The sequence below is a fragment of the Sapajus apella genome, unplaced genomic scaffold, assembly GCF_009761245.1.
Source record: "Sapajus apella isolate SASKATOON/1434 unplaced genomic scaffold, GSC_monkey_1.0 scaffold82, whole genome shotgun sequence".
Taxonomy (NCBI): domain Eukaryota; kingdom Metazoa; phylum Chordata; class Mammalia; order Primates; family Cebidae; genus Sapajus; species Sapajus apella.
The window spans coordinates 813,428-828,696 of NW_022437022.1; the positions used below are offsets into that span (position 1 = coordinate 813,428).

At 39.1% G+C, this 15,269-nt stretch overlaps 2 long non-coding RNA genes across 3 annotated transcripts in view; one reads left to right on the forward strand and one right to left on the reverse strand.

Annotated features, from left to right (window-relative positions):
- LOC116533386 lies at positions 1–15,251 on the forward strand. 2 transcript variants are annotated; one of them, XR_004261267.1, is made up of 4 exons: positions 1–2,393; positions 2,709–7,648; positions 8,593–10,614; positions 13,341–15,251. It is a non-coding gene; the product is annotated as an uncharacterized LOC116533386 (long non-coding RNA). The 2 variants fall into 2 exon arrangements; XR_004261266.1 differs by lacking the exon at positions 1–2,393 and having other exon boundaries at positions 4,664–5,258; positions 5,382–7,648; positions 13,341–15,228.
- Positions 15,038–15,269, reverse strand: part of LOC116533387 — a 19,334-nt gene continuing 19,102 nt past the window's right edge. Inside the window, exon 3 of the long non-coding RNA XR_004261268.1 lies at positions 15,038–15,122. This is a non-coding gene — a long non-coding RNA (uncharacterized LOC116533387). The remainder of the gene's footprint in view (positions 15,123–15,269) is intronic.

Sequence of the window (15,269 nt, forward strand, 5' to 3'; positions counted from 1 at the left end):
CAACATGGAGCTGGAGGCCATTATCATGACTAAAATAACTTCAAAATAGAAAACCAAATACCACATATTCTCACTTCTATGTGGGAGCTAAATGAACATACTGACACTAGGAACTCCATTTCTAAAATCTATGGCTTTCTCTGCCACCTTGTGAAGAAGATGCCTGCTTCTCCTTTGCCTTCCACCATGACTGTAAGTTTCCCAAGGCCTCTGCAGCTATGCAGAACTGAGTCAATTAAACCTCTTTCCTTTATAAATTACCCAATCTCAAGTAGTATATTCATAGCAGTGTGAAAACAGCCCAGACTTGACTTCTACTACCCAAAATGTCTATGTCACAAAACTGCACTTCTACATCCTGAATCTATAAAAATAAAAATTAAAAGTTAAAAAGTAAGGGATTGGTGCAATAGCTATTTCAGTTGTAACAAATTATTTTGAATGCTTTCTGTCTGGAACATGATAACAGACACATGAATTTTCATAGATTTAATGGGTTTCTATCAACTATGATATTATTCTCATTGGCTCAAAGGTCCTACCTTTGGCCACTGGGAACCCCTTAATGGTGTCCTTTTGATACAATAGCATCAATCTGAAAGCTTTCATGTTTTCTGGCACAAGATTCTCCTGCTCACCCTATCCCTTCCTTGTCCCCAACATGGAAGGAAGAGACATTTCTCCAAGGAGCTCTGGCTGTGTTTATGAGGAGTGGTGTTTGTAGCCAAAAAATGGACTCTTGGCACACTTATGCTGCTATTGGGACATTGCTTTTTGCCCATTTCAGTGGTCAGTGCAAGAAAAGTGTCTTTTTTAAAATCACAAATTCATACTGATATATACATTTCTAGTATTTCTACCTAATTTACTTGATTTTATAATTGATTCTCTTTTCTCTTATAATGAGCAGCATTATTTCTAATCACACAAATGTTGTCTACTTACTTGCTTTATCTAACAATTTATAGAAAAGTAGTTTTACAATAACAATCCCATTATTAACACAAACAGTGATACTACTGAATACAATTTCAAATTTTTCTTTGCAGTTTTGTCTTTAGAATGCAGGTCCTAAGCATGTGTGTTCCAAGTAATAATTCTAAATTCACTTGAAATTACCTTTTACTATGTGTATGTAAGCACCTATCCAATGTAGACGTTAATGCAATTGTTTGTTTTTATTTTCAGTGTAAAGTTTCTGCATTCTAGCAGCTGCTAGTTCTTAGAAGGTGGTGCTTCTGGCTAGTCCTCTTAGCTATAGGAGGTGGAAGGTTGGTCTACAACCAACTTTAAGACAATCTACCATGAACTTTGAGACAATCTACCATGAACTTCAAGATGATCTACATGAACTACGAGAAGATCTACACAAACTTTGAGATGATCTACACGAACCTCGAGACAATGTACATGAACCTTGAGATGATCTACACAAACTTCGAGGCGATCTACACGAACTCCAAGATGATCTACACGAACTTCAAATCAATCTACCAAGAACTTTGAGACAATCTATGTGAACTTCAAGACAATCTACCACAAACTGCTAGACAGTCTACCATGAACTACAAGACACTCAACACAAACTTCAAGACAATTTACACGAACTTTGAGACAATCTACATGAACGTCAAGATAATCTACCATGAACTTCAAGACAATCTACATGAACTTGTAGACAGTCACATGAACTTTGAAACAAACTGCATGAACTTTGAGACAATCTACATGCACTTCTAGACAATCTAACATGAACTTCGAGACAATCTACCACAAACTGCTAGACAATCTACCATGAACCACAAGACAATCTAACACAAACTTCAAGACAATCTACATGAACTATTAGACAATCTACATGAATTCTGAGACAATCTACATTAACTTTGAGAAAAACGGCATGAACTTTGAGGCAATCTACTATGAACCTGGAAACAATTTACCACGAATTTCAAGACAATCTACACAAACTTATGACAATGTACCATGAGCCTCAAGACAATCTACCACAAACTTCGAGGCAATCTAAAGGAACATCAAGACAATCTATATGAACTTCAAAAAAATCTACATGAGCTTTGAGACAATCTACTCGAACTTTAAGACAATCTATATGAGCTTCAAGACAATCTACACAAGCTTCAAGAGAATCAACATGAGCTTTGAGACAATTTTCATGACCTTTGAGACAATCTACATGAGCTTCAAGACAACCTATATGAGATTCGAGACAATCTACCATGAGCTTTGAGACAATCTACATGAGCTTCAAGACAACCTATATGAGATTCGAGACAATCTGCACGAGCTTTGAGACAATCAACCACAGGCTTTGAGACAATCTATGTGAGCTTCAAGACAATCTATGTGAGCTTCGAGACAATCTACATGAGGTTTGAGACAATCTATATGAGCTTCGAGACAATCTACACAAACTTTGAGACAATCTACATAAACTTTGAGACAATCTACATGAACTTTGAGAAAAACTACACAAACTTTGAGACAATCTACCATGAACTTTGAAGCAATTTACCACAAACTTCGAGACAATCTACACAAACTTTGAGACAATCTACACTAACTTTGTGAAATGTACCATGAACTTTGAGACAATCTACCACGAACTTTGAGGCAATCTAAAGGAACACCGAGACAGTCTATACTAACTTTGAAATCTACACGAACTTCAAAAAAATCTACACAAGCTTCAAGACAATCTACATGAGCTTCAAGACAATATACACAAGCTTAGAGAGAATCTACATGAGCTTCAAGACAATCTTCATGAGCTTTGAGACAATCTACATGAGAACGGAGACAATCTACCATGAGCTTTGAGACAATCTATGTGAGCTTCAAGACAATCTATCACGAGCTTTGAGACAATCTACATGAGCTTTGAGACAATCTACCACAAGCTTAGAGACAATTTACACGAGCTTTGAGACATCTATACGAACTTTGAGATAATCTGTATGAGCTTCAAGACAATCTACCATGAGCTTTGAGACAATCTACATGAGCTTTGAGACAATCTACACAAACTTCAGGACAATTTACACAAACTTTGAGACAATCTACCACAAAGTTAGAAACAATCTACCACAAAGTTCAAGACAATCTACACAAACTTTGAAACAATCTACACCAACTCCAAGACAATCTACAGGAACTTTGAGACAATCTACATGAACTTTAAGACAATCTACCCCTAACTTCGAGACAATCTACACGAACTTCGAGATAATCCAAATAGGCATCAGCCAATCTGCTAAGGGCCCCAGTAGAACAGAAAGGTAGAGAAAAGACATTTTTCTCTTTCTTCTGGAGCTTGGACATCCTTTTTCTTCTGTCCTCACACATCTGAACTCTAGGTTCTTGGGCTTTTGGACTCTAGAATTTACACCAGTGGCCCTGCAGGTTCTCAGGGCCTTTAGCCGTGGACTGAGTTACACCATCAACTCCCCTAGTTCTTACTTCCTTGGACTCAGATTGAGTTAAGCACTGGCTTCACTGATTCTCCAACTTATGGTACTTATTACTTCTGTAACTGCATAAACCAATTTCCATTAAAAATCGCATATATATATATACACACCTGTATGTGTATATATATCTATATCTATGCATCTTCTCTTGGTTCTGTCTCTCTGGAGAGCCCTAATACAGGTAACAATCTTAGATACAGGTGGGAGGTTGGTCTACCACCAACTCTGAGACAATCTAACACGAACTTTGAGATGATCTGCCACGAACTTCTGGATGATCTACACAAGCTTTGAGACAATCTACATGAACTTTGAGACAATCTACACTAACTTTGAGATGATCTGCAAGAACTTTGAGACAATCCACATGAACTTTGAGATGATCTACACAAACCCTGAGACAATCTACACAAATTTTGAGGCAATCTATACAAACTTTCAGACAATCTACAGAAACTTTGAGACAATCTACATCAACTTCAAGAAGATCTACACAAACTTTGAGATGATCTTCACAAACTTTGAGAAGATCTACACAAACTTTGAGATGATCAACATGAACCTTGAGATGATCTATATGAACTTCAAGATGATCTACATGAACTTCAAGACAATCAACACAAACCAAGAGATGATCTACACGAACCTCGAGATGATCTACACAAACCTTGAGCAATCTACATGAAACTTGAAACAATCTACATGAATTTGGAGATGATCTACATGAACTTCGAGACAACATTAACCTTGAGACGATCTACATGAACCTCAACAAAAACTAAACAAACCTCAAGACAATCTACACGTACTTTGACACAAACTACACAATCCTCAAGACGCTCTACGCAAACTTCGAGACGCTCTACACAAAATTCAAGATGATCTACACAAACTTTTAGATGATCTATACAAATTTTGAGATAATCTACAGGATAGTCGATACAATCTGCATGAGCTTTGAGACAATCTACCATGAACTTCAAGGCAATCTACACCAACTTTGAGAACTTTGAGACATGAACTTAGAGACAATCTCCACAAACTTTGAAATAATCTACCAGAACTTCAAGACAATCTACACGAACTTCAAGACAATCTACACAAACTTTGAAACACTCTACAGAAACTTTGAGACAATCTAAATGAATCTCAAGACAATCTACATGAACTTGGAGATGATCTACACAAATTTCGAGATAATCTACAGGATAGTCGATACAATCTGCATGAGCTTCGAGACAATCTACACCAACTTTGAGAACTTTGAGACACAAACTTGGAGAGACTCTCCACAAACTTTGAGATACTCTATAGGAACTTTGAGACAATCTACCTGAGCTTTAAGACAATCTACCATGAACTTTGAGACAATCTACACAACGTTCAAGAAAATCTATCAAAAACTTTGATACAATCTACCATGAGCTTTGATACAATTACCATGAGCTTTGACACATTCTACCATGAGTTTCGAGACAATCTATTATGGGCTTTGAGACTCCACCACAAACTTTGACACAATCTACCACGAGCTTCCAGACAATCTACCACAAACTTTGATATAATCTACACGAACTTCAAGACAGACTACATGACCTTTGAGACAATCTAAATGAATTTTGAGGCAAATTACACAAACTTTGAGACAAACTACACGAACTTTGAGACAATCTACCATGAACTTTGAAACAAATTACCATGAACTTCGAAACAAATCTACACAAACTTCGAGACAATCTACATGAACTTCAAGACAATCTACATGAAGTTTGAGACAGTATATCACAAACTTCAAGACAATCTACCATGAACTTCGAGACAATCTAAAGGAACTTCGAGACAATCTACACAAACTTTGAAAAAATCTACATGAGGTTTGAGATACATGAGCTTTAACACAATCTACACAAGCTTTGAGACAATCTACATGAGCTTTGAGACAATCTACATGAGCTTTGAGACAATCTACATGTGCTTTGAGACAATATACACAAGTGTTGAGACAATCTATACGAGCTTCAAGACAATCTAACACAAGCTTCGAGACATCTATGTGGTCTTCGAGACAATCTACTATATGGGCTTTGAGACAATTTACACAAGCTTTGAGACGATCTATGCAAGCTTCGAGACAATCTATGCTGGCTTCTAGACAATCAATGCTGGCTTCATGACAATCTATGCTAGCTTTGAGACAATCCACACTGGCTTAGAGGCAATGTGTATATGTGGGCTTCAAGACAATCTATCTAAACAGGCTTCAAGACAATCTACATAGGATTCGACACAATCTATGCAGGCTTTGAGACAATCTATTGTGGCTTTGAGTCAATCTACTCTGGCTTCAAGACTATCTAGACAGGCTTTGAGATAATCTGCGTGGGCTTCAAGACAATCTATGCGGGCTTCAATAAAATCTACATGGGCTCTGAGAAAATCTACATGGGCTTTGAGACAATCAATGCTGGCTTCAAGACAATCTACGCAAGCTTTGGGACAATCTATGCAAGATTCAAGACTATCTATGTGGGCTTCAAGAAAATCCCTCTAAAAAGGCTTTGAGACAATCTACCCGGGCTTTGAGACAATCTACAGGGGCTTCAAGACAATCTATGCAGGTTTTGAGACAATATATTTACATGGGCTTTGAGACAATCTACGCAGGCTTCAACACAATCTACGCGGGCTTCAAGACAATCTATGCAGGTTTTGAGACAATATATTTACATGGGCTTTGAGAAAATCAACATGAAATCCAAGACAATCTATGTGGGCCTGAGACAATCTATCTATGTGGGCTTTGAAACAATCTATGCAGACTTTGAGACAATCTATCTATGAAAGCTTCAAGACAATCAATGCAGGCTTCAAGACAATGTATGCCGGATTTGAGACAATCTATGCTGGCTTTAACAAAATCTATATATACGGGCTTCGAGACAGATTCTATCCACGTGAGCTTTGAGACAATCTATGTGGGCTTCAAGACAATCTACGGGGACTTCAAGACAATCTCTCTATGTGGGCTTTGAGAATTTCTATGCTGGCTTCAAGTCAATCTACGCTTTGAGACAATCTGTGCTGGCTTCGAGCCAATCTACGCTGGCTATGAGACAATGTATATACACAAGCTTCAAGGCAATCTATCTACATGGGTTTCAAGATAATCTACACAAGCTTTGAGACAATCTATGAAGGCTTTGAGACAATTTATCTACATGGGCTTTGAGACAATCTACGCCAAGTTTTGAGACAATCTACGCAGGCTTGAAGGTAATCTATGCCAGCTTCAAGGCAATCAGTGCTGGCTTCAGGGCAATCTACTCTACCTTCAAGACAATCTATGCTGGCTTATATAGAGAGTATATATACAGGCTTCAAAACAATCTATGCAGGCTTCCAGGCAGTCAGTGCTGGCTTCAGGACAATCCACACTGGCTTGAAGACAGTCTACACTAGCCTAGAGACAATGTATATCGGCGGGCTTTGAGACTATCTACATGAGCTTCAAGACAATCTGTCTATGCAGTGTTCGAGAAAATCTACCAGGGCTATGAGACATTCAACGTGGGATTTGAGACAATCTGTGCAGGCCTCAAGGAAATCAATGTGGGCAACGAGACGATATACTTGGGCTTTGAGATAACTATCTATGTGGGCTTTGAGACAATCTACGTAGGTGTCTAGACAATCTACATGGGATTTGAGACAACTTATATAGGTGGGCTTCAAGACAATCTACACTCTCTTGAGAATATCTACGCCAGCTTTGAGACAATCTATGCAGGCTTCAAGAAAATCTATGCGGTTTTTGAGATAATCTATCTAAGGAGGCATCAAGACAATCTACACAGGCTTTGAGACAGTATACGTGGGCTTCAAGACAATCTATCTATGTGGGCTTTGAGACAATCTACGAGGGCTTCAAGAAAATCTACATGAGCTTCAAGACAATAAACGCAGCCTTCAACACAATCTACGTTAGCTTTGAGACAATGTATCAATGCAGGCATCGAGACAATACACACTGGCTTTGAAAAAATCTATGTGGGTTTCAAGACAATCTATGCTGCCTTCAAGACAATCTACACAGCATTGAGATTGCTGGCTTCAAGACAATCTACACTGGCCTCGAGATGATCTATGCTGGCTTTGAGGTGATCTACACTGGCTTCGAGACAATCTACACTGGCTTCGAGGCAATACACGCTGGTTTTGAGTCAATCTATGCTGGCTTTGTGACAATCTACGCTAGCTTTGAGACAATCTACATTGGCTTCAAGACAATCTATACTGACTTTGAGACAGTCTATGCTGGCTTCAAGACAATCTATGCTGGCTTTCAGACAATATATATTTACTTTGAGACAATCTACAATGCCTTAAGATAATCTATACTGGCATCAAATCAGTCTACGCTGGCTTTGAGACGATCTATGCTGGATTCAAGACAATCAATGCTGGCTTCGTATCAATGTACGTTGACTTTGAGACAATCTACAATGGCTTTGAAGCAATCTATGCTGGCTTTGAGACAACATACGCAGGCTTCAAGACAATCTACACTGGCTTTGAGGCATTCCACGCTGGCTTTGAGATAAAAGACGATGGCTTCAAGACAATCTATGCTGGCTTCGAAAAAATCTATCCTGGCTTTGAGAAAATCTATGCTGGCTTCGAGACAATCTATGCTGGCTTCAGTACAATCAACTCTGGCTTTGAGGCAATCTACACTGGCTTTGAGAAAATCTACACTGGCTTTGAGACAATTAACACTGGTTTTCAGTTAATCTATGCTGGTTTCAAGACAATGTATGCTGGCTTCTAGTAAATATACACTGGCTTTGAGTCAATCTATACTGGCTTCAAGGCAATCTTTGCTGGCTTTGGGGCTGTCTACACTGGCTTCGAGTCAATCTACGCTGGCACTGAGACAATCTATGCTGGCTTGGAGTCAATCTAGGATGGCTTCAACACAATCTACACTGGGTTCAAGTAAATCTATGCTGGCTTTGAGACAATCAACACTGACTTCGAGTCAATCTATGCTGGGTTTGATAATACCTATGCTGGCTTTGTGAAAATTAACACTGGTTTTGAGGCAATCTATGCTGGCTTCAAGACAATCTACATGCTTGCAGTCAACCTACACAGGCTTTGAGACAATCTACACTGGCTTCGGGGTAATCTACGCTGGCTTCAAGACAATCTACACTGCCTCAAGTCAATCTACACTGGCTTCGAGAAAATCTATGCTGGATTTGAGTCAATCTATGATGGCTTCAAGACAATGAACGCTGGCTTCTTTTCAATCTATGTTGCTTTGAGAGAATCTATGCTGGCTAAGAGATAATCTACATTGGTTTTGAGTCAATCTGCGATGGCTTCAAGACAAACTATGCTGGCATTGAAACAATCTACATTGGCTTCATGTCTATCTATGTTGGCTTCAAGATAATCTACACTGGCTTCAAAAAAATCTATGCTGGCTTCTAGACAATCTACACTGCTTTCAAAAATATTTATGCTGCCTTCAAGACAATCTACTCTGGCCTCAAGAGAATCTACACTGGCTTCTTGTCAATCTGCGCTGGCTATGAGACAATCTACTCTGGCTTTGAGACAATTAACACTGGTTTTGAGGCAATCTATGCTGGCTTCAAGACAATCTACACTGACTTCGAGTCAATCTACACTGCCTTTGAGACAATCTGTGTGGGGGCTTTGAGACAATCAATGCTGGCTTTGAGTCAATCTATGCTGGCTTTGAGACAGTCTACACTGGCTTTGAGACAATCTATGCTGGCTTCAAAAAAATCCATGCTGTCTTACAGACAATCCACACTGGCTTTGAGACAATCTACGCTGACTTTGAGGCAATCTACACTGCCTTCAAGACAATCTATGCTGGCTTCAAAATATCTACGCTGGCTTCAAGACAACCTATGCTGGATTTGAGGCAATTTACAGTGGCTTTGAGTCTATCTACACTGGCTTTGAGATAATCTACCCAGGCTTTGAGACATTCAACACGGGTTTTGAGGCAATCTATGCTGACTTTGAGACAATCTATGCTGGCTTTGAGACAATCTAGCCCGGCCTCGAGTCAATCTACATTGGCTTCAACACAACTTACGCTGGCTTCTAGATAATCAACGCTAACTTCATTTCAATCTATGCTGACTTCAAGACAATTTATGCTGGCTCCAAAACAATCTATGCACTTCGAGTCAATCTATGCTGGCTTTGAGACAATCTACACTGCCTTAGACGCAATCTATACTGGCTTTGAGACAACATATACTAGCTTTGAGGCAATCAATGCTGGCTTTGTGTCTTTCGATGCTGGCTTTGAGATAATATACACTGGCTTTGAGGCAATATATGCTGTCTTCAAGACAATATATGCTGGCTTTTAAAAAATCTATGTTAATGTTGGGGCAATCTACGCTGGCTTTATAACAACATATGCTGGCTTTGAGACAATCTATGCTGGCTTTGAGGCAATCCACACTGGCTTCAAGACAATCTGCCCTTACTTTAAGGCAATCTATGCTTCCTTTGAGACAATCTACGCCAGCTTCGAGACAATCTATGTTGGCTTTGAGACAATTAACACTGGCTTTGTAAGGCAATCTATGCTGGCTTCAAGACAATCTACGCTGGCTTTGAAAAAATCTACACTGGCTTTGAGAAAATCTTTGCTGGCTTTTAGACAATTAACACTGGTTTAGAGGCAATCTATACTGCCTTCGAGACAATCTACGCTGGCTTCAAGTCAATCTATGCTAACTTTGAGATAATATATGTTGGTTTCAAGATAACACTGGCTTCAAGGCAATCTACACTGGCTTGGAGACAATCTACGCTGAATTGGAGTCAATCAACACTGGTTTTGCGTCATTCTATGATGGATTTGAGATAATCTACACTGGCTTCGAGACAATCAATGTTGGCTTTGAGGCGATTTATGCTGGCTTTGAGGCAATAAACGTTGACTTCCAGACAATCTACGCTGGCATCAAGACAATCTACACTGAATTGAAGTCATTCAATGCTGGCTTTGTGTCATTCTACACTGGCTTTGAGACAATCTACACTGGCTTTGAGGCAATATATGCTGGTTTTGTGACAATATATGCTGGCTTCAAAAAAATCTATGCTGGTTTTGAGACAATCTACACTGGCTTCCAGTAAATCTGTGCTGGCTTTGAGACAATCTATGCTGGCTTCAAGAAAACCTATGCTGGCTTCAAATCAATTTATGCTTGCTTTGAGACAATCTACACTGGCTTCAAGACAATATATCTTCAATGGTTTTGAGATAATGTATGCGGGCTTCAAGACTACACAAGTTTTGAGATAATTTACATAGACTACAAGACAATCTATGTGGGAAATGAGCCAATGTATGCAGGCATCGAGAAAATATAACTATAAAAGCATTGAGACAAATAACATGAACTTCAATAAAATCTACATGGGCTTCAATACAATCTATGCAGGCCTCAAGATAATCTACCTACACAAACTTCAGGACAATCTACGTGATCTTAGAGACAATTTATCTATGTGAGCTTTGAGACAATCTGTGCTGGATTTGACACAATCTGTGTATGCAGGCTTTGAGACAATCTACCTACACAAGCTTAAAGACACTTTACACACAATTTGAGACAATCCATGCAAGCTTTGAGACTATCTACATGGTCTTCGTGAGAATCTATGCAAGCTTTGGGGCAATCTATGCAGGCTTCAATACAATATACACTGGCATTGAGACAATATACACTGGTGTCAAGAAAACAATAGTTTCAAAACAATCTATGCTGGTTTAGAGAAAACATACTAGGCAGGCTTTGAGACAATCTATATACTCGGGCTTCAAGACAATCTATACAAGCTTTGAGACAATCTATGTGAACTTCGAGACAATCTAAGCAGGCTTCAAGACAATCTAAGTGGGCTGTGAGACAATCTGTCTATGTGGGCTTCAAGACAATTTACGTGGGCTTTTAGAAAATCTTTCTATGTGGGCTTTGAGATGATCTATGCTGGCTTCAAGACAATCTACACCAGCTTAGAGACAATGTATACATGCGGGCTGTGTGACAATTTATGCAGGCTTCACGACAATTTATGCAAGCTGTGAGACAATCTACACAAGCTTTTAGACAATCTTTGCAGGCTTCGAGACAATGTATGTGGGCTTCAAGACAATGTACCCTGGCTTTGAGATAATCAACGCTGGCATTGAGACAATCTGTGCTGGTTTTAAAACAATCTACGCTGGCTTAAAAATATATGTATGTAGGTATTGAGACAGTCTATGCAGGCTTTGAGACAATCTACACAAGCTTTGAGAAAATCTATACAGACTTTAAGACAATCTATCTATGCGGGCTTTGACACAATCTTTGCAGGCTGTGAGATACGGGCTATGAGACAATCTACGTGGGCTTCAAGAAAATCTATCTACGCAGGCTTTGAGACAATGTATATATGCAAGCTTTAGGACAATCTGCAAGATTTTAGATTGTTGAGATTGAGATTGTTGAGATTGTCTTGCAATTTGAGATTTCAAGACAATTTACGCAGACTTTGAGAAAATTACGCAGACTTTGAGACAATCTACTCAAGCTTTAAAACAATCTACTCAGGCTTCGAAACAATCTATGCTGGCTTCAGGACAATCAATGCTTGCTTCAAGAAAATCAACGCTCGTTTTGAGATAATCTACGCTAACTTAGAGACAACGTATGTACCCAGGCTTAGAGAAAATCTATCTATGAGGGCTTCAAGACAATCTACACTGGCTTCAAGACAATCTACGCAGGCTTTGACATAATCTGTTTACTACATAGGCTTGCAGACAATCTATCTACGTGGGCTTCAAGACAATCTACATGGGCTACCTGACAATCTAAGTGGGCTTCAAGACAATCTGCAGAGGCTTTGAGACAATCTACACTCTCTTTGAAACAATCTATGCTGATTTCTAGACAATCTACACTGGCTTTATGTCAATCTACACTGGCTTCGAGAAAATCTACGATTGCTCAGAGACAATGTATTAGGCAGACTTTGAGACAATCCATGCGGGTTTTGAGACAATCTATGCAAACTTCTAGAAAATCCTTCTATGTAAGGTTTAAGACATTCTATGCTGGCTTCAAGACAATCTATGCTGGCATCAAGACAATCTCTGCTGGCTTCAAGACAATCTAGATTGGCTTAGACAACATGCGTATGTCATTGTGACATTCTATATATATGACATTCTATCTTTGCGACATTCTATCTTTGCAACATTCTATCTATGCAGGCTTTAACACGATTTATGCAAGCTTTGAGACAGTCTGTACAAGCTTCTAGACAATCTAGGCAGGCTTCAAGACAATCAACATTGGCTTTGAGACAATCTATGCTGGCTTCGAGAATATACACGGGCTTCAAGACAATCTATGCTGGCTTTGAGAAAATCTATGCGAGCTTCAAGCAAATCTATTTGGGCTTTGTGACAATATATCTCCGCAGGCTTTGACACAATCTATGCAGGCTTTGAGACAATGTATATATACAAGCTTTGAGACAATCTACCTACATGCACTTTGAGACAATCTACACAAGTGTCAAGACAATCTGCATTGGCTTTGATACAATCTACCCTGGCTTTGATACAATCTACACTGGCTTTGAGACAATGTATATGCGCAAGCTTCAAAACAATCTATCTAGGCATGCTTCCAGACAATCTATACAGGCTTTGAGACAATATCTATGCAGGCTTCACAACAATCCATGTAAGCTTTGGTACAATTTATGCAGACTTCAAGACAAACTATGCAGGCTTTGAGACAATATATGCTTGCTTCGAGACAATCTACACTTGTTTAGAGACAATGTATGTATACCGGCTTCAAGACAATCTATCTATGTTGCTTTGAGACACTCTACACTGGCTTTGAGACAATCTACACTTGTTTAGAGACAATGTATGTATACCGGCTTCAAGACAATCTATCTATGTTGCTTTGAGACAATCTACACAGCTTTGAGATGATCTATGTGGGCTTCAAAACAATCTATACAACCTTCAAGACAATCTATGTGGGCTATGAGAAAATCTATGTGGCCAGTGAGCCAATCTATGCCAGCTTTGAGAACATATATCTATGTGTGCTTCGAGACAATCAACACAAACTTTGAGACAATCTATGTGGGCTTTGAGATAATCTATCTCCATGGGCTTCAAGATTATCTATCTATGTGAGCTTGTAGACATATCTATGCAAGCTTGAGACAATCTATGCAGGTTTTGAGACAATCTACACTGGCTTCAAGACAATGTATATGTGCAGGCTTTGCGACAATCTACATGGGCTTCAAGACAATATATGCTGGCTTTGAGACAAAATGCTGGCTTGAGACAATCACTTCTGGCTTCGAGACAATCTACACTGGTTTAGAGACAATGTATGCACACATGCTTTGAGACAAGCTATCTATACAGGCTTGAAGACAGTCTACGCAAGCTTTTAGACAATCTACACAGACTTTGAAACTATCTACAAGAGCTTTGAGACAATCTATATCAGCTGTGAGACAATCTATCTAGGCAGGCTTCGAGACAGTTTACTTGAGCTTTGAGAAAATCATTCCATATGTGCTTCCAAACAATATACTCTGGCTTTGAGACAATCTACACTGGCTTCGAGAATATCTACACATGCTTCAAGACAACCTACACCCTCTTTGAGAAAATCTACCCCAAGTTCGAGACCATATATCTACACGGGCTTTGAGACAATATATCTACACAAGCTTTGAGACAATATGTGCAAGCTACCAGACAATTTATGTGGGCAATGAGCCAATCTATGTAGGCTTCAAGAATATGTATCTACTCAGGCTTCAAAACAATCAACACAGACTTTGAGACAACCTACACAAGCTTTGAGACAATCTATTTACACAGGCATTGCGACAATTTACGTGGGCTACGAGACAATCTACGCTGGCTTCAAGATGATCTACACTAGCTTAGACACAATCTATATATGCAGGGTTTGAGACAATCTATCCACGCCTACAGAGAACCAGCTTGGTCGTGAGACCCCCACCCAGGCAGTGCTGAAGGTATTTGAGACAATCTGCACCATCTCTGAGACAATCTACATGAGCTTTGAGACAACCTACTACAAACTTCAAGACAATCTACATGAACTTTGAGACAATCTACATGAACTTCAAGACAATCTACACGAACTTCTAGACAATCTACACGAACTTCCAGACAATCTACCACAAACTTTGAGACAATCTACATGAACTTTGAGATAATCAACCATGAACTTCAAGACAATCTACACAAACTTTGAGACAATCTACACAAACTTCAAGACAATCTACCACAAACTTTGAGACAAGCTACATGAACTTCAAGATGATCTACCATGAACTTCGAGACAATCTACACGAACTTCGTGACAATCTACACAAACTTCATGACAATCTACATGAACTTTATGACAATCAACCATGATCTTCAAGACAATCTACCACAAACTTCATGACAATCTATGCAAACATTGAGAAAATCTATGTGAACTTCAAGACAATCTACATGAACTTGGAGACAATCTTTGTGAACTTCATGACAATCTACACGAACTCTGTGACAATCAACCATGAACTTCAAGACAATCTACACGAACTTCCAGACAATTTACACAAACTCCAAGACAATCTACACAAACTTTGAGACAATCTACATGA